The 20236-nt window shown below is 36.6% G+C and overlaps 25 non-coding genes across 25 annotated transcripts; all 25 read left to right on the top strand.

Moving 5' to 3' along the window:
• Positions 1–355: 355 nt before the first annotated feature.
• On the top strand, positions 356–427 carry TRNAG-UCC (transfer RNA glycine (anticodon UCC)). Its single transcript has one exon. It is a non-coding gene; the product is annotated as a tRNA-Gly (tRNA).
• A 769-nt stretch (positions 428–1196) lies between these two features.
• On the top strand, positions 1197–1268 carry TRNAG-UCC (transfer RNA glycine (anticodon UCC)). Its single transcript has one exon. It is a non-coding gene; the product is annotated as a tRNA-Gly (tRNA).
• A 606-nt stretch (positions 1269–1874) lies between these two features.
• TRNAG-CCC (transfer RNA glycine (anticodon CCC)) lies at positions 1875–1946 on the top strand. The gene has a single exon. It is a non-coding gene; the product is annotated as a tRNA-Gly (tRNA).
• Positions 1947–2715: 769 nt separating this feature from the next.
• Positions 2716–2787, top strand: TRNAG-UCC (transfer RNA glycine (anticodon UCC)). Its single transcript has one exon. It is a non-coding gene; the product is annotated as a tRNA-Gly (tRNA).
• Positions 2788–3556: 769 nt separating this feature from the next.
• TRNAG-UCC (transfer RNA glycine (anticodon UCC)) lies at positions 3557–3628 on the top strand. Its single transcript has one exon. It is a non-coding gene; the product is annotated as a tRNA-Gly (tRNA).
• A 769-nt stretch (positions 3629–4397) lies between these two features.
• On the top strand, positions 4398–4469 carry TRNAG-UCC (transfer RNA glycine (anticodon UCC)). The gene has a single exon. It is a non-coding gene; the product is annotated as a tRNA-Gly (tRNA).
• Positions 4470–5238: 769 nt separating this feature from the next.
• Positions 5239–5310, top strand: TRNAG-UCC (transfer RNA glycine (anticodon UCC)). Its single transcript has one exon. It is a non-coding gene; the product is annotated as a tRNA-Gly (tRNA).
• Positions 5311–6079: 769 nt separating this feature from the next.
• On the top strand, positions 6080–6151 carry TRNAG-UCC (transfer RNA glycine (anticodon UCC)). The gene has a single exon. It is a non-coding gene; the product is annotated as a tRNA-Gly (tRNA).
• A 606-nt stretch (positions 6152–6757) lies between these two features.
• Positions 6758–6829, top strand: TRNAG-CCC (transfer RNA glycine (anticodon CCC)). The gene has a single exon. It is a non-coding gene; the product is annotated as a tRNA-Gly (tRNA).
• Positions 6830–7591: 762 nt separating this feature from the next.
• TRNAG-UCC (transfer RNA glycine (anticodon UCC)) lies at positions 7592–7663 on the top strand. Its single transcript has one exon. It is a non-coding gene; the product is annotated as a tRNA-Gly (tRNA).
• A 769-nt stretch (positions 7664–8432) lies between these two features.
• TRNAG-UCC (transfer RNA glycine (anticodon UCC)) lies at positions 8433–8504 on the top strand. Its single transcript has one exon. It is a non-coding gene; the product is annotated as a tRNA-Gly (tRNA).
• A 769-nt stretch (positions 8505–9273) lies between these two features.
• TRNAG-UCC (transfer RNA glycine (anticodon UCC)) lies at positions 9274–9345 on the top strand. Its single transcript has one exon. It is a non-coding gene; the product is annotated as a tRNA-Gly (tRNA).
• Positions 9346–9951: 606 nt separating this feature from the next.
• TRNAG-CCC (transfer RNA glycine (anticodon CCC)) lies at positions 9952–10023 on the top strand. Its single transcript has one exon. It is a non-coding gene; the product is annotated as a tRNA-Gly (tRNA).
• A 603-nt stretch (positions 10024–10626) lies between these two features.
• On the top strand, positions 10627–10698 carry TRNAG-CCC (transfer RNA glycine (anticodon CCC)). The gene has a single exon. It is a non-coding gene; the product is annotated as a tRNA-Gly (tRNA).
• A 604-nt stretch (positions 10699–11302) lies between these two features.
• Positions 11303–11374, top strand: TRNAG-CCC (transfer RNA glycine (anticodon CCC)). The gene has a single exon. It is a non-coding gene; the product is annotated as a tRNA-Gly (tRNA).
• A 604-nt stretch (positions 11375–11978) lies between these two features.
• TRNAG-CCC (transfer RNA glycine (anticodon CCC)) lies at positions 11979–12050 on the top strand. The gene has a single exon. It is a non-coding gene; the product is annotated as a tRNA-Gly (tRNA).
• Positions 12051–12654: 604 nt separating this feature from the next.
• On the top strand, positions 12655–12726 carry TRNAG-CCC (transfer RNA glycine (anticodon CCC)). Its single transcript has one exon. It is a non-coding gene; the product is annotated as a tRNA-Gly (tRNA).
• A 604-nt stretch (positions 12727–13330) lies between these two features.
• Positions 13331–13402, top strand: TRNAG-CCC (transfer RNA glycine (anticodon CCC)). Its single transcript has one exon. It is a non-coding gene; the product is annotated as a tRNA-Gly (tRNA).
• Positions 13403–14006: 604 nt separating this feature from the next.
• On the top strand, positions 14007–14078 carry TRNAG-CCC (transfer RNA glycine (anticodon CCC)). Its single transcript has one exon. It is a non-coding gene; the product is annotated as a tRNA-Gly (tRNA).
• Positions 14079–14682: 604 nt separating this feature from the next.
• TRNAG-CCC (transfer RNA glycine (anticodon CCC)) lies at positions 14683–14754 on the top strand. The gene has a single exon. It is a non-coding gene; the product is annotated as a tRNA-Gly (tRNA).
• Positions 14755–15520: 766 nt separating this feature from the next.
• Positions 15521–15592, top strand: TRNAG-UCC (transfer RNA glycine (anticodon UCC)). The gene has a single exon. It is a non-coding gene; the product is annotated as a tRNA-Gly (tRNA).
• A 1610-nt stretch (positions 15593–17202) lies between these two features.
• On the top strand, positions 17203–17274 carry TRNAG-UCC (transfer RNA glycine (anticodon UCC)). Its single transcript has one exon. It is a non-coding gene; the product is annotated as a tRNA-Gly (tRNA).
• A 770-nt stretch (positions 17275–18044) lies between these two features.
• TRNAG-UCC (transfer RNA glycine (anticodon UCC)) lies at positions 18045–18116 on the top strand. Its single transcript has one exon. It is a non-coding gene; the product is annotated as a tRNA-Gly (tRNA).
• Positions 18117–18885: 769 nt separating this feature from the next.
• Positions 18886–18957, top strand: TRNAG-UCC (transfer RNA glycine (anticodon UCC)). Its single transcript has one exon. It is a non-coding gene; the product is annotated as a tRNA-Gly (tRNA).
• Positions 18958–19726: 769 nt separating this feature from the next.
• Positions 19727–19798, top strand: TRNAG-UCC (transfer RNA glycine (anticodon UCC)). The gene has a single exon. It is a non-coding gene; the product is annotated as a tRNA-Gly (tRNA).
• Positions 19799–20236: the final 438 nt, after the last annotated feature.

Here is a 20236-nt window from a genome sequence, read left to right as displayed (position 1 = left end):
TGATTTTTCTTCTTTGTCACACTTTAGCTACCTTTTTTGATTCAAAAAGTTCATTTTTGAGTTTTGGACAACGCCTTGCCTTTTTCTAAATTTTTTTAGCAATTGTCTCTTTCCCAACATTTTCGGTCCTTTCTTTTTTTTAGTTAACACATTAGTAACTTTCACTGACAAAACCAAAGTTGAGCAAATGGACTCATACGTTGGTGGTCCTGGACCACCAAATGGACCCGGGTTCGATTCCCGGCCAAGGCAACAATTAAGGGTATTTTTTTTTTTTACTAACACGAAAAACTTTTTGCGGACAATTTTTGTAGTGTTATTGCAGAAAATGTAAAAACACAACAAGTTGCCGTAAGCGTTGGTGGTATAGTGGTGAGCATAGCTGCCTTCCAAGCAGTTGACCCGGGTTCGATTCCCGGCCAACGCATTGCTTCTTTTTCTCATTTGGTGTTTCGTTATTCTCATTAAACTTTCTTCTTACAGTTTAGCAACCACCAAAATGAGAAAAAAGTAAAGAGAATATTTCTTAGCTTGTTCACCTTTCTCATCTAAACCATATAACAAAGATGGTTTTCTACTCTTTTTGTTGCTGAAAACTTAGTAGGGTTAATCTGCAATACCAAAGCAATTCTAGTTTAAGCCCTCAAATACTGAGTTGGCCAGGGATCGAACCAGGGTCAACTGCCTGGGAATCAATGCTGATGTAAGCATTGATGTCATCTTGGTGAGCATAGTTGCTTTTCAAACAATAAGCGATAGTTTAATTCTAGAACAACTCATTGTATTTTGCGTTTAGTGGTGTTTTTAATCTTTATAACTTTTTTCGGTAAGACTTATGCTGTGATTTTTCTTCTTTGTCACACTTTAGCTACCTTTTTTGATTCAAAAAGTTCATTTTTGAGTTTTGGACAACGCCTTGCCTTTTTCTAAATTTTTTTAGCAATTGTCTCTTTCCCAACATTTTCGGTCCTTTCTTTTTTTTAGTTAACACATTAGTAACTTTCACTGACAAAACCAAAGTTGAGCAAATGGACTCATACGTTGGTGGTCCTGGACCACCAAATGGACCCGGGTTCGATTCCCGGCCAAGGCAACAATTAAGGGTATTTTTTTTTTTTACTAACACGAAAAACTTTTTGCGGACAATTTTTGTAGTGTTATTGCAGAAAATGTAAAAACACAACAAGTTGCCGTAAGCGTTGGTGGTATAGTGGTGAGCATAGCTGCCTTCCAAGCAGTTGACCCGGGTTCGATTCCCGGCCAACGCATTGCTTCTTTTTCTCATTTGGTGTTTCGTTATTCTCATTAAACTTTCTTCTTACAGTTTAGCAACCACCAAAATGAGAAAAAAGTAAAGAGAATATTTCTTAGCTTGTTCACCTTTCTCATCTAAACCATATAACAAAGATGGTTTTCTACTCTTTTTGTTGCTGAAAACTTAGTAGGGTTAATCTGCAATACCAAAGCAATTCTAGTTTAAGCCCTCAAATACTGAGTTGGCCAGGGATCGAACCAGGGTCAACTGCCTGGGAATCAATGCTGATGTAAGCATTGATGTCATCTTGGTGAGCATAGTTGCTTTTCAAACAATAAGCGATAGTTTAATTCTAGAACAACTCATTGTATTTTGCGTTTAGTGGTGTTTTTAATCTTTATAACTTTTTTCGGTAAGACTTATGCTGTGATTTTTCTTCTTTGTCACACTTTAGCTACCTTTTTTGATTCAAAAAGTTCATTTTTGAGTTTTGGACAACGCCTTTTTCTAAATTTTTTTAGCAATTGTCTCTTTCCCAACATTTTCGGTCCTTTCTTTTTTTTAGTTAACACATTAGTAACTTTCACCGACAAAACCAAAGTTGAGCAAATGGACTCATGCGTTGGTGGTATAGTGGTGAGCATAGCTGCTTCCCAAGCAGTTGACCCGGGTTCGATTCCCGGCCAACGCATTGCTTCTTTTTCTCATTTGGTGTTTCGTTATTCTCATTAAACTTTCTTCTTACAGTTTAGCAACCACCAAAATGAGAAAAAAGTAAAGAGAATATTTCTTAGCTTGTTCACCTTTCTCATCTAAACCATATAACAAAGATGGTTTTCTACTCTTTTTGTTGCTGAAAACTTAGTAGGGTTAATCTGCAATACCAAAGCAATTCTAGTTTAAGCCCTCAAATACTGAGTTGGCCAGGGATCGAACCAGGGTCAACTGCCTGGGAATCAATGCTGATGTAAGCATTGATGTCATCTTGGTGAGCATAGTTGCTTTTCAAACAATAAGCGATAGTTTAATTCTAGAACAACTCATTGTATTTTGCGTTTAGTGGTGTTTTTAATCTTTATAACTTTTTTCGGTAAGACTTATGCTGTGATTTTTCTTCTTTGTCACACTTTAGCTACCTTTTTTGATTCAAAAAGTTCATTTTTGAGTTTTGGACAACGCCTTGCCTTTTTCTAAATTTTTTTAGCAATTGTCTCTTTCCCAACATTTTCGGTCCTTTCTTTTTTTTAGTTAACACATTAGTAACTTTCACTGACAAAACCAAAGTTGAGCAAATGGACTCATACGTTGGTGGTCCTGGACCACCAAATGGACCCGGGTTCGATTCCCGGCCAAGGCAACAATTAAGGGTATTTTTTTTTTTTACTAACACGAAAAACTTTTTGCGGACAATTTTTGTAGTGTTATTGCAGAAAATGTAAAAACACAACAAGTTGCCGTAAGCGTTGGTGGTATAGTGGTGAGCATAGCTGCCTTCCAAGCAGTTGACCCGGGTTCGATTCCCGGCCAACGCATTGCTTGTTTTTCTCATTTGGTGTTTCGTTATTCTCATTAAACTTTCTTCTTACAGTTTAGCAACCACCAAAATGAGAAAAAAGTAAAGAGAATATTTCTTAGCTTGTTCACCTTTCTCATCTAAACCATATAACAAAGATGGTTTTCTACTCTTTTTGTTGCTGAAAACTTAGTAGGGTTAATCTGCAATACCAAAGCAATTCTAGTTTAAGCCCTCAAATACTGAGTTGGCCAGGGATCGAACCAGGGTCAACTGCCTGGGAATCAATGCTGATGTAAGCATTGATGTCATCTTGGTGAGCATAGTTGCTTTTCAAACAATAAGCGATAGTTTAATTCTAGAACAACTCATTGTATTTTGCGTTTAGTGGTGTTTTTAATCTTTATAACTTTTTTCGGTAAGACTTATGCTGTGATTTTTCTTCTTTGTCACACTTTAGCTACCTTTTTTGATTCAAAAAGTTCATTTTTGAGTTTTGGACAACGCCTTGCCTTTTTCTAAATTTTTTTAGCAATTGTCTCTTTCCCAACATTTTCGGTCCTTTCTTTTTTTTAGTTAACACATTAGTAACTTTCACTGACAAAACCAAAGTTGAGCAAATGGACTCATACGTTGGTGGTCCTGGACCACCAAATGGACCCGGGTTCGATTCCCGGCCAAGGCAACAATTAAGGGTATTTTTTTTTTTTACTAACACGAAAAACTTTTTGCGGACAATTTTTGTAGTGTTATTGCAGAAAATGTAAAAACACAACAAGTTGCCGTAAGCGTTGGTGGTATAGTGGTGAGCATAGCTGCCTTCCAAGCAGTTGACCCGGGTTCGATTCCCGGCCAACGCATTGCTTGTTTTTCTCATTTGGTGTTTCGTTATTCTCATTAAACTTTCTTCTTACAGTTTAGCAACCACCAAAATGAGAAAAAAGTAAAGAGAATATTTCTTAGCTTGTTCACCTTTCTCATCTAAACCATATAACAAACATGGTTTTCTACTCTTTTTGTTGCTGAAAACTTAGTAGGGTTAATCTGCAATACCAAAGCAATTCTAGTTTAAGCCCTCAAATACTGAGTTGGCCAGGGATCGAACCAGGGTCAACTGCCTGGGAATCAATGCTGATGTAAGCATTGATGTCATCTTGGTGAGCATAGTTGCTTTTCAAACAATAAGCGATAGTTTAATTCTAGAACAACTCATTGTATTTTGCGTTTAGTGGTGTTTTTAATCTTTATAACTTTTTTCGGTAAGACTTATGCTGTGATTTTTCTTCTTTGTCACACTTTAGCTACCTTTTTTGATTCAAAAAGTTCATTTTTGAGTTTTGGACAACGCCTTGCCTTTTTCTAAATTTTTTTAGCAATTGTCTCTTTCCCAACATTTTCGGTCCTTTCTTTTTTTTAGTTAACACATTAGTAACTTTCACTGACAAAACCAAAGTTGAGCAAATGGACTCATACGTTGGTGGTCCTGGACCACCAAATGGACCCGGGTTCGATTCCCGGCCAAGGCAACAATTAAGGGTATTTTTTTTTTTTACTAACACGAAAAACTTTTTGCGGACAATTTTTGTAGTGTTATTGCAGAAAATGTAAAAACACAACAAGTTGCTGTAAGCGTTGGTGGTATAGTGGTGAGCATAGCTGCCTTCCAAGCAGTTGACCCGGGTTCGATTCCCGGCCAACGCATTGCTTGTTTTTCTCATTTGGTGTTTCGTTATTCTCATTAAACTTTCTTCTTACAGTTTAGCAACCACCAAAATGAGAAAAAAGTAAAGAGAATATTTCTTAGCTTGTTCACCTTTCTCATCTAAACCATATAACAAAGATGGTTTTCTACTCTTTTTGTTGCTGAAAACTTAGTAGGGTTAATCTGCAATACCAAAGCAATTCTAGTTTAAGCCCTCAAATACTGAGTTGGCCAGGGATCGAACCAGGGTCAACTGCCTGGGAATCAATGCTGATGTAAGCATTGATGTCATCTTGGTGAGCATAGTTGCTTTTCAAACAATAAGCGATAGTTTAATTCTAGAACAACTCATTGTATTTTGCGTTTAGTGGTGTTTTTAATCTTTATAACTTTTTTCGGTAAGACTTATGCTGTGATTTTTCTTCTTTGTCACACTTTAGCTACCTTTTTTGATTCAAAAAGTTCATTTTTGAGTTTTGGACAACGCCTTGCCTTTTTCTAAATTTTTTTAGCAATTGTCTCTTTCCCAACATTTTCGGTCCTTTCTTTTTTTTAGTTAACACATTAGTAACTTTCACTGACAAAACCAAAGTTGAGCAAATGGACTCATACGTTGGTGGTCCTGGACCACCAAATGGACCCGGGTTCGATTCCCGGCCAAGTCAACAATTAAGGGTGTTTTTTTTTTTTACTAACACGAAAAACTTTTTGCGGACAATTTTTGTAGTGTTATTGCAGAAAATGTAAAAACACAACAAGTTGCCGTAAGCGTTGGTGGTATAGTGGTGAGCATAGCTGCCTTCCAAGCAGTTGACCCGGGTTCGATTCCCGGCCAACGCATTGCTTGTTTTTCTCATTTGGTGTTTCGTTATTCTCATTAAACTTTCTTCTTACAGTTTAGCAACCACCAAAATGAGAAAAAAGTAAAGAGAATATTTCTTAGCTTGTTCACCTTTCTCATCTAAACCATATAACAAAGATGGTTTTCTACTCTTTTTGTTGCTGAAAACTTAGTAGGGTTAATCTGCAATACCAAAGCAATTCTAGTTTAAGCCCTCAAATACTGAGTTGGCCAGGGATCGAACCAGGGTCAACTGCCTGGGAATCAATGCTGATGTAAGCATTGATGTCATCTTGGTGAGCATAGTTGCTTTTCAAACAATAAGCGATAGTTTAATTCTAGAACAACTCATTGTATTTTGCGTTTAGTGGTGTTTTTAATCTTTATAACTTTTTTCGGTAAGACTTATGCTGTGATTTTTCTTCTTTGTCACACTTTAGCTACCTTTTTTGATTCAAAAAGTTCATTTTTGAGTTTTGGACAACGCCTTGCCTTTTTCTAAATTTTTTTAGCAATTGTCTCTTTCCCAACATTTTCGGTCCTTTCTTTTTTTTAGTTAACACATTAGTAACTTTCACTGACAAAACCAAAGTTGAGCAAATGGACTCATACGTTGGTGGTCCTGGACCACCAAATGGACCCGGGTTCGATTCCCGGCCAAGGCAACAATTAAGGGTATTTTTTTTTTTTACTAACACGAAAAACTTTTTGCGGACAATTTTTGTAGTGTTATTGCAGAAAATGTAAAAACACAACAAGTTGCTGTAAGCGTTGGTGGTATAGTGGTGAGCATAGCTGCCTTCCAAGCAGTTGACCCGGGTTCGATTCCCGGCCAACGCATTGCTTGTTTTTCTCATTTGGTGTTTCGTTATTCTCATTAAACTTTCTTCTTACAGTTTAGCAACCACCAAAATGAGAAAAAAGTAAAGAGAATATTTCTTAGCTTGTTCACCTTTCTCATCTAAACCATATAACAAAGATGGTTTTCTACTCTTTTTGTTGCTGAAAACTTAGTAGGGTTAATCTGCAATACCAAAGCAATTCTAGTTTAAGCCCTCAAATACTGAGTTGGCCAGGGATCGAACCAGGGTCAACTGCCTGGGAATCAATGCTGATGTAAGCATTGATGTCATCTTGGTGAGCATAGTTGCTTTTCAAACAATAAGCGATAGTTTAATTCTAGAACAACTCATTGTATTTTGCGTTTAGTGGTGTTTTTAATCTTTATAACTTTTTTCGGTAAGACTTATGCTGTGATTTTTCTTCTTTGTCACACTTTAGCTACCTTTTTTGATTCAAAAAGTTCATTTTTGAGTTTTGGACAACGCCTTTTTCTAAATTTTTTTAGCAATTGTCTCTTTCCCAACATTTTCGGTCCTTTCTTTTTTTTAGTTAACACATTAGTAACTTTCACCGACAAAACCAAAGTTGAGCAAATGGACTCATGCGTTGGTGGTATAGTGGTGAGCATAGCTGCTTCCCAAGCAGTTGACCCGGGTTCGATTCCCGGCCAACGCATTGCTTCTTTTTCTCATTTGGTGTTTCGTTATTCTCATTAAACTTTCTTACAGTTTAGCAACCACCAAAATGAGAAAAAAGTAAAGAGAATATTTCTTAGCTTGTTCACCTTTCTCATCTAAACCATATAACAAAGATGGTTTTCTACTCTTTTTGTTGCTGAAAACTTAGTAGGGTTAATCTGCAATACCAAAGCAATTCTAGTTTAAGCCCTCAAATACTGAGTTGGCCAGGGATCGAACCAGGGTCAACTGCCTGGGAATCAATGCTGATGTAAGCATTGATGTCATCTTGGTGAGCATAGTTGCTTTTCAAACAATAAGCGATAGTTTAATTCTAGAACAACTCATTGTATTTTGCGTTTAGTGGTGTTTTTAATCTTTATAACTTTTTTCGGTAAGACTTATGCTGTGATTTTTCTTCTTTGTCACACTTTAGCTACCTTTTTTGATTCAAAAAGTTCATTTTTGAGTTTTGGACAACGCCTTTTTTGTAAATTTTTTTAGCAATTGTCTCTTTCCCAACATTTTCGGTCCTTTCTTTTTTTTAGTTAACACATTAGTAACTTTCACTGACAAAACCAAAGTTGAGCAAATGGACTCATACGTTGGTGGTCCTGGACCACCAAATGGACCCGGGTTCGATTCCCGGCCAAGGCAACAATTAAGGGTATTTTTTTTTTTTACTAACACGAAAAACTTTTTGCGGACAATTTTTGTAGTGTTATTGCAGAAAATGTAAAAACACAACAAGTTGCCGTAAGCGTTGGTGGTATAGTGGTGAGCATAGCTGCCTTCCAAGCAGTTGACCCGGGTTCGATTCCCGGCCAACGCATTGCTTGTTTTTCTCATTTGGTGTTTCGTTATTCTCATTAAACTTTCTTCTTACAGTTTAGCAACCACCAAAATGAGAAAAAAGTAAAGAGAATATTTCTTAGCTTGTTCACCTTTCTCATCTAAACCATATAACAAAGATGGTTTTCTACTCTTTTTGTTGCTGAAAACTTAGTAGGGTTAATCTGCAATACCAAAGCAATTCTAGTTTAAGCCCTCAAATACTGAGTTGGCCAGGGATCGAACCAGGGTCAACTGCCTGGGAATCAATGCTGATGTAAGCATTGATGTCATCTTGGTGAGCATAGTTGCTTTTCAAACAATAAGCGATAGTTTAATTCTAGAACAACTCATTGTATTTTGCGTTTAGTGGTGTTTTTAATCTTTATAACTTTTTTCGGTAAGACTTATGCTGTGATTTTTCTTCTTTGTCACACTTTAGCTACCTTTTTTGATTCAAAAAGTTCATTTTTGAGTTTTGGACAACGCCTTGCCTTTTTCTAAATTTTTTTAGCAATTGTCTCTTTCCCAACATTTTCGGTCCTTTCTTTTTTTTAGTTAACACATTAGTAACTTTCACTGACAAAACCAAAGTTGAGCAAATGGACTCATACGTTGGTGGTCCTGGACCACCAAATGGACCCGGGTTCGATTCCCGGCCAAGGCAACAATTAAGGGTGTTTTTTTTTTTTACTAACACGAAAAACTTTTTGCGGACAATTTTTGTAGTGTTATTGCAGAAAATGTAAAAACACAACAAGTTGCCGTAAGCGTTGGTGGTATAGTGGTGAGCATAGCTGCCTTCCAAGCAGTTGACCCGGGTTCGATTCCCGGCCAACGCATTGCTTGTTTTTCTCATTTGGTGTTTCGTTATTCTCATTAAACTTTCTTCTTACAGTTTAGCAACCACCAAAATGAGAAAAAAGTAAAGAGAATATTTCTTAGCTTGTTCACCTTTCTCATCTAAACCATATAACAAAGATGGTTTTCTACTCTTTTTGTTGCTGAAAACTTAGTAGGGTTAATCTGCAATACCAAAGCAATTCTAGTTTAAGCCCTCAAATACTGAGTTGGCCAGGGATCGAACCAGGGTCAACTGCCTGGGAATCAATGCTGATGTAAGCATTGATGTCATCTTGGTGAGCATAGTTGCTTTTCAAACAATAAGCGATAGTTTAATTCTAGAACAACTCATTGTATTTTGCGTTTAGTGGTGTTTTTAATCTTTATAACTTTTTTCGGTAAGACTTATGCTGTGATTTTTCTTCTTTGTCACACTTTAGCTACCTTTTTTGATTCAAAAAGTTCATTTTTGAGTTTTGGACAACGCCTTGCCTTTTTCTAAATTTTTTTAGCAATTGTCTCTTTCCCAACATTTTCGGTCCTTTCTTTTTTTTAGTTAACACATTAGTAACTTTCACTGACAAAACCAAAGTTGAGCAAATGGACTCATACGTTGGTGGTCCTGGACCACCAAATGGACCCGGGTTCGATTCCCGGCCAAGGCAACAATTAAGGGTATTTTTTTTTTTTACTAACACGAAAAACTTTTTGCGGACAATTTTTGTAGTGTTATTGCAGAAAATGTAAAAACACAACAAGTTGCTGTAAGCGTTGGTGGTATAGTGGTGAGCATAGCTGCCTTCCAAGCAGTTGACCCGGGTTCGATTCCCGGCCAACGCATTGCTTGTTTTTCTCATTTGGTGTTTCGTTATTCTCATTAAACTTTCTTCTTACAGTTTAGCAACCACCAAAATGAGAAAAAAGTAAAGAGAATATTTCTTAGCTTGTTCACCTTTCTCATCTAAACCATATAACAAAGATGGTTTTCTACTCTTTTTGTTGCTGAAAACTTAGTAGGGTTAATCTGCAATACCAAAGCAATTCTAGTTTAAGCCCTCAAATACTGAGTTGGCCAGGGATCGAACCAGGGTCAACTGCCTGGGAATCAATGCTGATGTAAGCATTGATGTCATCTTGGTGAGCATAGTTGCTTTTCAAACAATAAGCGATAGTTTAATTCTAGAACAACTCATTGTATTTTGCGTTTAGTGGTGTTTTTAATCTTTATAACTTTTTTCGGTAAGACTTATGCTGTGATTTTTCTTCTTTGTCACACTTTAGCTACCTTTTTTGATTCAAAAAGTTCATTTTTGAGTTTTGGACAACGCCTTTTTCTAAATTTTTTTAGCAATTGTCTCTTTCCCAACATTTTCGGTCCTTTCTTTTTTTTAGTTAACACATTAGTAACTTTCACCGACAAAACCAAAGTTGAGCAAATGGACTCATGCGTTGGTGGTATAGTGGTGAGCATAGCTGCTTCCCAAGCAGTTGACCCGGGTTCGATTCCCGGCCAACGCATTGCTTCTTTTTCTCATTTGGTGTTTCGTTATTCTCATTAAACTTTCTTACAGTTTAGCAACCACCAAAATGAGAAAAAAGTAAAGAGAATATTTCTTAGCTTGTTCACCTTTCTCATCTAAACCATATAACAAAGATGGTTTTCTACTCTTTTTGTTGCTGAAAACTTAGTAGGGTTAATCTGCAATACCAAAGCAATTCTAGTTTAAGCCCTCAAATACTGAGTTGGCCAGGGATCGAACCAGGGTCAACTGCCTGGGAATCAATGCTGATGTAAGCATTGATGTCATCTTGGTGAGCATAGTTGCTTTTCAAACAATAAGCGATAGTTTAATTCTAGAACAACTCATTGTATTTTGCGTTTAGTGGTGTTTTTAATCTTTATAACTTTTTTCGGTAAGACTTATGCTGTGATTTTTCTTCTTTGTCACACTTTAGCTACCTTTTTTGATTCAAAAAGTTCATTTTTGAGTTTTGGACAACGCCTTTTTCTAAATTTTTTTAGCAATTGTCTCTTTCCCAACATTTTCGGTCCTTTCTTTTTTTTAGTTAACACATTAGTAACTTTCACCGACAAAACCAAAGTTGAGCAAATGGACTCATGCGTTGGTGGTATAGTGGTGAGCATAGCTGCTTCCCAAGCAGTTGACCCGGGTTCGATTCCCGGCCAACGCATTGCTTCTTTTTCTCATTTGGTGTTTCGTTATTCTCATTAAACTTTCTTACAGTTTAGCAACCACCAAAATGAGAAAAAAGTAAAGAGAATATTTCTTAGCTTGTTCACCTTTCTCATCTAAACCATATAACAAAGATGGTTTTCTACTCTTTTTGTTGCTGAAAACTTAGTAGGGTTAATCTGCAATACCAAAGCAATTCTAGTTTAAGCCCTCAAATACTGAGTTGGCCAGGGATCGAACCAGGGTCAACTGCCTGGGAATCAATGCTGATGTAAGCATTGATGTCATCTTGGTGAGCATAGTTGCTTTTCAAACAATAAGCGATAGTTTAATTCTAGAACAACTCATTGTATTTTGCGTTTAGTGGTGTTTTTAATCTTTATAACTTTTTTCGGTAAGACTTATGCTGTGATTTTTCTTCTTTGTCACACTTTAGCTACCTTTTTTGATTCAAAAAGTTCATTTTTGAGTTTTGGACAACGCCTTTTTTGTAAATTTTTTTAGCAATTGTCTCTTTCCCAACATTTTCGGTCCTTTCTTTTTTTTAGTTAACACATTAGTAGCTTTCACCGACAAAACCAAAGTTGAGCAAATGGACTCATGCGTTGGTGGTATAGTGGTGAGCATAGCTGCTTCCCAAGCAGTTGACCCGGGTTCGATTCCCGGCCAACGCATTGCTTCTTTTTCTCATTTGGTGTTTCGTTATTCTCATTAAACTTTCTTACAGTTTAGCAACCACCAAAATGAGAAAAAAGTAAAGAGAATATTTCTTAGCTTGTTCACCTTTCTCATCTAAACCATATAACAAAGATGGTTTTCTACTCTTTTTGTTGCTGAAAACTTAGTAGGGTTAATCTGCAATACCAAAGCAATTCTAGTTTAAGCCCTCAAATACTGAGTTGGCCAGGGATCGAACCAGGGTCAACTGCCTGGGAATCAATGCTGATGTAAGCATTGATGTCATCTTGGTGAGCATAGTTGCTTTTCAAACAATAAGCGATAGTTTAATTCTAGAACAACTCATTGTATTTTGCGTTTAGTGGTGTTTTTAATCTTTATAACTTTTTTCGGTAAGACTTATGCTGTGATTTTTCTTCTTTGTCACACTTTAGCTACCTTTTTTGATTCAAAAAGTTCATTTTTGAGTTTTGGACAACGCCTTTTTTGTAAATTTTTTTAGCAATTGTCTCTTTCCCAACATTTTCGGTCCTTTCTTTTTTTTAGTTAACACATTAGTAACTTTCACCGACAAAACCAAAGTTGAGCAAATGGACTCATGCGTTGGTGGTATAGTGGTGAGCATAGCTGCTTCCCAAGCAGTTGACCCGGGTTCGATTCCCGGCCAACGCATTGCTTCTTTTTCTCATTTGGTGTTTCGTTATTCTCATTAAACTTTCTTACAGTTTAGCAACCACCAAAATGAGAAAAAAGTAAAGAGAATATTTCTTAGCTTGTTCACCTTTCTCATCTAAACCATATAACAAAGATGGTTTTCTACTCTTTTTGTTGCTGAAAACTTAGTAGGGTTAATCTGCAATACCAAAGCAATTCTAGTTTAAGCCCTCAAATACTGAGTTGGCCAGGGATCGAACCAGGGTCAACTGCCTGGGAATCAATGCTGATGTAAGCATTGATGTCATCTTGGTGAGCATAGTTGCTTTTCAAACAATAAGCGATAGTTTAATTCTAGAACAACTCATTGTATTTTGCGTTTAGTGGTGTTTTTAATCTTTATAACTTTTTTCGGTAAGACTTATGCTGTGATTTTTCTTCTTTGTCACACTTTAGCTACCTTTTTTGATTCAAAAAGTTCATTTTTGAGTTTTGGACAACGCCTTTTTTGTAAATTTTTTTAGCAATTGTCTCTTTCCCAACATTTTCGGTCCTTTCTTTTTTTTAGTTAACACATTAGTAACTTTCACCGACAAAACCAAAGTTGAGCAAATGGACTCATGCGTTGGTGGTATAGTGGTGAGCATAGCTGCTTCCCAAGCAGTTGACCCGGGTTCGATTCCCGGCCAACGCATTGCTTCTTTTTCTCATTTGGTGTTTCGTTATTCTCATTAAACTTTCTTACAGTTTAGCAACCACCAAAATGAGAAAAAAGTAAAGAGAATATTTCTTAGCTTGTTCACCTTTCTCATCTAAACCATATAACAAAGATGGTTTTCTACTCTTTTTGTTGCTGAAAACTTAGTAGGGTTAATCTGCAATACCAAAGCAATTCTAGTTTAAGCCCTCAAATACTGAGTTGGCCAGGGATCGAACCAGGGTCAACTGCCTGGGAATCAATGCTGATGTAAGCATTGATGTCATCTTGGTGAGCATAGTTGCTTTTCAAACAATAAGCGATAGTTTAATTCTAGAACAACTCATTGTATTTTGCGTTTAGTGGTGTTTTTAATCTTTATAACTTTTTTCGGTAAGACTTATGCTGTGATTTTTCTTCTTTGTCACACTTTAGCTACCTTTTTTGATTCAAAAAGTTCATTTTTGAGTTTTGGACAACGCCTTTTTTGTAAATTTTTTTAGCAATTGTCTCTTTCCCAACATTTTCGGTCCTTTCTTTTTTTTAGTTAACACATTAGTAACTTTCACCGACAAAACCAAAGTTGAGCAAATGGACTCATGCGTTGGTGGTATAGTGGTGAGCATAGCTGCTTCCCAAGCAGTTGACCCGGGTTCGATTCCCGGCCAACGCATTGCTTCTTTTTCTCATTTGGTGTTTCGTTATTCTCATTAAACTTTCTTACAGTTTAGCAACCACCAAAATGAGAAAAAAGTAAAGAGAATATTTCTTAGCTTGTTCACCTTTCTCATCTAAACCATATAACAAAGATGGTTTTCTACTCTTTTTGTTGCTGAAAACTTAGTAGGGTTAATCTGCAATACCAAAGCAATTCTAGTTTAAGCCCTCAAATACTGAGTTGGCCAGGGATCGAACCAGGGTCAACTGCCTGGGAATCAATGCTGATGTAAGCATTGATGTCATCTTGGTGAGCATAGTTGCTTTTCAAACAATAAGCGATAGTTTAATTCTAGAACAACTCATTGTATTTTGCGTTTAGTGGTGTTTTTAATCTTTATAACTTTTTTCGGTAAGACTTATGCTGTGATTTTTCTTCTTTGTCACACTTTAGCTACCTTTTTTGATTCAAAAAGTTCATTTTTGAGTTTTGGACAACGCCTTTTTTGTAAATTTTTTTAGCAATTGTCTCTTTCCCAACATTTTCGGTCCTTTCTTTTTTTTAGTTAACACATTAGTAACTTTCACCGACAAACTCAAAGTTGAGCAAATGGACTCATGCGTTGGTGGTATAGTGGTGAGCATAGCTGCTTCCCAAGCAGTTGACCCGGGTTCGATTCCCGGCCAACGCATTGCTTCTTTTTCTCATTTGGTGTTTCGTTATTCTCATTAAACTTTCTTACAGTTTAGCAACCACCAAAATGAGAAAAAAGTAAAGAGAATATTTCTTAGCTTGTTCACCTTTCTCATCTAAACCATATAACAAAGATGGTTTTCTACTCTTTTTGTTGCTGAAAACTTAGTAGGGTTAATCTGCAATACCAAAGCAATTCTAGTTTAAGCCCTCAAATACTGAGTTGGCCAGGGATCGAACCAGGGTCAACTGCCTGGGAATCAATGCTGATGTAAGCATTGATGTCATCTTGGTGAGCATAGTTGCTTTTCAAACAATAAGCGATAGTTTAATTCTAGAACAACTCATTGTATTTTGCGTTTAGTGGTGTTTTTAATCTTTATAACTTTTTTCGGTAAGACTTATGCTGTGATTTTTCTTCTTTGTCACACTTTAGCTACCTTTTTTGATTCAAAAAGTTCATTTTTGAGTTTTGGACAACGCCTTTTTTGTAAATTTTTTTAGCAATTGTCTCTTTCCCAACATTTTCGGTCCTTTCTTTTTTTTAGTTAACACATTAGTAACTTTCACCGACAAAACCAAAGTTGAGCAAATGGACTCATGCGTTGGTGGTATAGTGGTGAGCATAGCTGCTTCCCAAGCAGTTGACCCGGGTTCGATTCCCGGCCAACGCATTGCTTCTTTTTCTCATTTGGTGTTTCGTTATTCTCATTAAACTTTCTTACAGTTTAGCAACCACCAAAATGAGAAAAAAGTAAAGAGAATATTTCTTAGCTTGTTCACCTTTCTCATCTAAACCATATAACAAAGATGGTTTTCTACTCTTTTTGTTGCTGAAAACTTAGTAGGGTTAATCTGCAATACCAAAGCAATTCTAGTTTAAGCCCTCAAATACTGAGTTGGCCAGGGATCGAACCAGGGTCAACTGCCTGGGAATCAATGCTGATGTAAGCATTGATGTCATCTTGGTGAGCATAGTTGCTTTTCAAACAATAAGCGATAGTTTAATTCTAGAACAACTCATTGTATTTTGCGTTTAGTGGTGTTTTTAATCTTTATAACTTTTTTCGGTAAGACTTATGCTGTGATTTTTCTTCTTTGTCACACTTTAGCTACCTTTTTTGATTCAAAAAGTTCATTTTTGAGTTTTGGACAACGCCTTGCCTTTTTCTAAATTTTTTTAGCAATTGTCTCTTTCCCAACATTTTCGGTCCTTTCTTTTTTTTAGTTAACACATTAGTAACTTTCACTGACAAAACCAAAGTTGAGCAAATGGACTCATACGTTGGTGGTCCTGGACCACCAAATGGACCCGGGTTCGATTCCCGGCCAAGGCAACAATTAAGGGTATTTTTTTTTTTTACTAACACGAAAAACTTTTTGCGGACAATTTTTGTAGTGTTATTGCAGAAAATGTAAAAACACAACAAGTTGCCGTAAGCGTTGGTGGTATAGTGGTGAGCATAGCTGCCTTCCAAGCAGTTGACCCGGGTTCGATTCCCGGCCAACGCATTGCTTGTTTTTCTCATTTGGTGTTTCGTTATTCTCATTAAACTTTCTTCTTACAGTTTAGCAACCACCAAAATGAGAAAAAAGTAAAGAGAATATTTCTTAGCTTGTTCACCTTTCTCATCTAAACCATATAACAAAGATGGTTTTCTACTCTTTTTGTTGCTGAAAACTTAGTAGGGTTAATCTGCAATACCAAAGCAATTCTAGTTTAAGCCCTCAAATACTGAGTTGGCCAGGGATCGAACCAGGGTCAACTGCCTGGGAATCAATGCTGATGTAAGCATTGATGTCATCTTGGTGAGCATAGTTGCTTTTCAAACAATAAGCGATAGTTTAATTCTAGAACAACTCATTGTATTTTGCGTTTAGTGGTGTTTTTAATCTTTATAACTTTTTTCGGTAAGACTTATGCTGTGATTTTTCTTCTTTGTCACACTTTAGCTACCTTTTTTGATTCAAAAAGTTCATTTTTGAGTTTTGGACAACGCCTTGCCTTTTTCTAAATTTTTTTAGCAATTGTCTCTTTCCCAACATTTTCGGTCCTTTCTTTTTTTTAGTTAACACATTAGTAACTTTCACTGACAAAACCAAAGTTGAGCAAATGGACTCATACGTTGGTGGTCCTGGACCACCAAATGGACCCGGGTTCGATTCCCGGCCAAGGCAACAATTAAGGGTATTTTTTTTTTTTACTAACACGAAAAACTTTTTGCGGACAATTTTTGTAGTGTTATTGCAGAAAATGTAAAAACACAACAAGTTGCCGTAAGCGTTGGTGGTATAGTGGTGAGCATAGCTGCCTTCCAAGCAGTTGACCCGGCTTCGATTCCCGGCCAACGCATTGCTTGTTTTTCTCATTTGGTGTTTCGTTATTCTCATTAAACTTTCTTCTTACAGTTTAGCAACCACCAAAATGAGAAAAAAGTAAAGAGAATATTTCTTAGCTTGTTCACCTTTCTCATCTAAACCATATAACAAAGATGGTTTTCTACTCTTTTTGTTGCTGAAAACTTAGTAGGGTTAATCTGCAATACCAAAGCAATTCTAGTTTAAGCCCTCAAATACTGAGTTGGCCAGGGATCGAACCAGGGTCAACTGCCTGGGAATCAATGCTGATGTAAGCATTGATGTCATCTTGGTGAGCATAGTTGCTTTTCAAACAATAAGCGATAGTTTAATTCTAGAACAACTCATTGTATTTTGCGTTTAGTGGTGTTTTTAATCTTTATAACTTTTTTCGGTAAGACTTATGCTGTGATTTTTCTTCTTTGTCACACTTTAGCTACCTTTTTTGATTCAAAAAGTTCATTTTTGAGTTTTGGACAACGCCTTGCCTTTTTCTAAATTTTTTTAGCAATTGTCTCTTTCCCAACATTTTCGGTCCTTTCTTTTTTTTAGTTAACACATTAGTAACTTTCACTGACAAAACCAAAGTTGAGCAAATGGACTCATACGTTGGTGGTCCTGGACCACCAAATGGACCCGGGTTCGATTCCCGGCCAAGGCAACAATTAAGGGTATTTTTTTTTTTTACTAACACGAAAAACTTTTTGCGGACAATTTTTGTAGTGTTATTGCAGAAAATGTAAAAACACAACAAGTTGCCGTAAGCGTTGGTGGTATAGTGGTGAGCATAGCTGCCTTCCAAGCAGTTGACCCGGGTTCGATTCCCGGCCAACGCATTGCTTGTTTTTCTCATTTGGTGTTTCGTTATTCTCATTAAACTTTCTTCTTACAGTTTAGCAACCACCAAAATGAGAAAAAAGTAAAGAGAATATTTCTTAGCTTGTTCACCTTTCTCATCTAAACCATATAACAAAGATGGTTTTCTACTCTTTTTGTTGCTGAAAACTTAGTAGGGTTAATCTGCAATACCAAAGCAATTCTAGTTTAAGCCCTCAAATACTGAGTTGGCCAGGGATCGAACCAGGGTCAACTGCCTGGGAATCAATGCTGATGTAAGCATTGATGTCATCTTGGTGAGCATAGTTGCTTTTCAAACAATAAGCGATAGTTTAATTCTAGAACAACTCATTGTATTTTGCGTTTAGTGGTGTTTTTAATCTTTATAACTTTTTTCGGTAAGACTTATGCTGTGATTTTTCTTCTTTGTCACACTTTAGCTACCTTTTTTGATTCAAAAAGTTCATTTTTGAGTTTTGGACAACGCCTTGCCTTTTTTGTAAATTTTTTTAGCAATTGTCTCTTTCCCAACATTTTCGGTCCTTTCTTTTTTTTAGTTAACACATTAGTAACTTTCACTGACAAAACCAAAGTTGAGCAAATGGACTCATACGTTGGTGGTCCTGGACCACCAAATGGACCCGGGTTCGATTCCCGGCCAAGGCAACAATTAAGGGTATTTTTTTTTTTTACTAACACGAAAAACTTTTTGCGGACAATTTTTGTAGTGTTATTGCAGAAAATGTAAAAACACAACAAGTTGCCGTAAGCGTTGGTGGTATAGTGGTGAGCATAGCTGCCTTCCAAGCAGTTGACCCGGGTTCGATTCCCGGCCAACGCATTGCTTCTTTTTCTCATTTGGTGTTTCGTTATTCTCATTAAACTTTCTTCTTACAGTTTAGCAACCACCAAAATGAGAAAAAAGTAAAGAGAATATTTCTTAGCTTGTTCACCTTTCTCATCTAAACCATATAACAAAGATGGTTTTCTACTCTTTTTGTTGCTGAAAACTTAGTAGGGTTAATCTGCAATACCAAAGCAATTCTAGTTTAAGCCCTCAAATACTGAGTTGGCCAGGGATCGAACCAGGGTCAACTGCCTGGGAATCAATGCTGATGTAAGCATTGATGTCATCTTGGTGAGCATAGTTGCTTTTCAAACAATAAGCGATAGTTTAATTCTAGAACAACTCATTGTATTTTGCGTTTAGTGGTGTTTTTAATCTTTATAACTTTTTTCGGTAAGACTTATGCTGTGATTTTTCTTCTTTGTCACACTTTAGCTACCTTTTTTGATTCAAAAAGTTCATTTTTGAGTTTTGGACAACGCCTTGCCTTTTTCTAAATTTTTTTAGCAATTGTCTCTTTCCCAACATTTTCGGTCCTTTCTTTTTTTTAGTTAACACATTAGTAACTTTCACTGACAAAACCAAAGTTGAGCAAATGGACTCATACGTTGGTGGTCCTGGACCACCAAATGGACCCGGGTTCGATTCCCGGCCAAGGCAACAATTAAGGGTATTTTTTTTTTTTACTAACACGAAAAACTTTTTGCGGACAATTTTTGTAGTGTTATTGCAGAAAATGTAAAAACACAACAAGTTGCCGTAAGCGTTGGTGGTATAGTGGTGAGCATAGCTGCCTTCCAAGCAGTTGACCCGGGTTCGATTCCCGGCCAACGCATTGCTTGTTTTTCTCATTTGGTGTTTCGTTATTCTCATTAAACTTTCTTCTTACAGTTTAGCAACCACCAAAATGAGAAAAAAGTAAAGAGAATATTTCTTAGCTTGTTCACCTTTCTCATCTAAACCATATAACAAAGATGGTTTTCTACTCTTTTTGTTGCTGAAAACTTAGTAGGGTTAATCTGCAATACCAAAGCAATTCTAGTTTAAGCCCTCAAATACTGAGTTGGCCAGGGATCGAACCAGGGTCAACTGCCTGGGAATCAATGCTGATGTAAGCATTGATGTCATCTTGGTGAGCATAGTTGCTTTTCAAACAATAAGCGATAGTTTAATTCTAGAACAACTCATTGTATTTTGCGTTTAGTGGTGTTTTTAATCTTTATAACTTTTTTCGGTAAGACTTATGCTGTGATTTTTCTTCTTTGTCACACTTTAGCTACCTTTTTTGATTCAAAAAGTTCATTTTTGAGTTTTGGACAACGCCTTGCCTTTTTCTAAATTTTTTTAGCAATTGTCTCTTTCCCAACATTTTCGGTCCTTTCTTTTTTTTAGTTAACACATTAGTAACTTTCACTGACAAAACCAAAGTTGAGCAAATGGACTCATACGTTGGTGGTCCTGGACCACCAAATGGACCCGGGTTCGATTCCCGGCCAAGGCAACAATTAAGGGTATTTTTTTTTTTTACTAACACGAAAAACTTTTTGCGGACAATTTTTGTAGTGTTATTGCAGAAAATGTAAAAACACAACAAGTTGCCGTAAGCGTTGGTGGTATAGTGGTGAGCATAGCTGCCTTCCAAGCAGTTGACCCGGGTTCGATTCCCGGCCAACGCATTGCTTCTTTTTCTCATTTGGTGTTTCGTTATTCTCATTAAACTTTCTTCTTACAGTTTAGCAACCACCAAAATGAGAAAAAAGTAAAGAGAATATTTCTTAGCTTGTTCACCTTTCTCATCTAAACCATATAACAAAGATGGTTTTCTACTCTTTTTGTTGCTGAAAACTTAGTAGGGTTAATCTGCAATACCAAAGCAATTCTAGTTTAAGCCCTCAAATACTGAGTTGGCCAGGGATCGAACCAGGGTCAACTGCCTGGGAATCAATGCTGATGTAAGCATTGATGTCATCTTGGTGAGCATAGTTGCTTTTCAAACAATAAGCGATAGTTTAATTCTAGAACAACTCATTGTATTTTGCGTTTAGTGGTGTTTTTAATCTTTATAACTTTTTTCGGTAAGACTTATGCTGTGATTTTTCTTCTTTGTCACACTT

Source organism: Dendrobates tinctorius, unplaced genomic scaffold (genome assembly GCF_039654945.1).
Source record: "Dendrobates tinctorius isolate UK_male_01 unplaced genomic scaffold, ASM3965494v1 ptg000251l, whole genome shotgun sequence".
NCBI lineage: Eukaryota > Metazoa > Chordata > Amphibia > Anura > Dendrobatidae > Dendrobates > Dendrobates tinctorius.
This window is presented reverse-complemented; position numbering and strand designations above follow the sequence as displayed.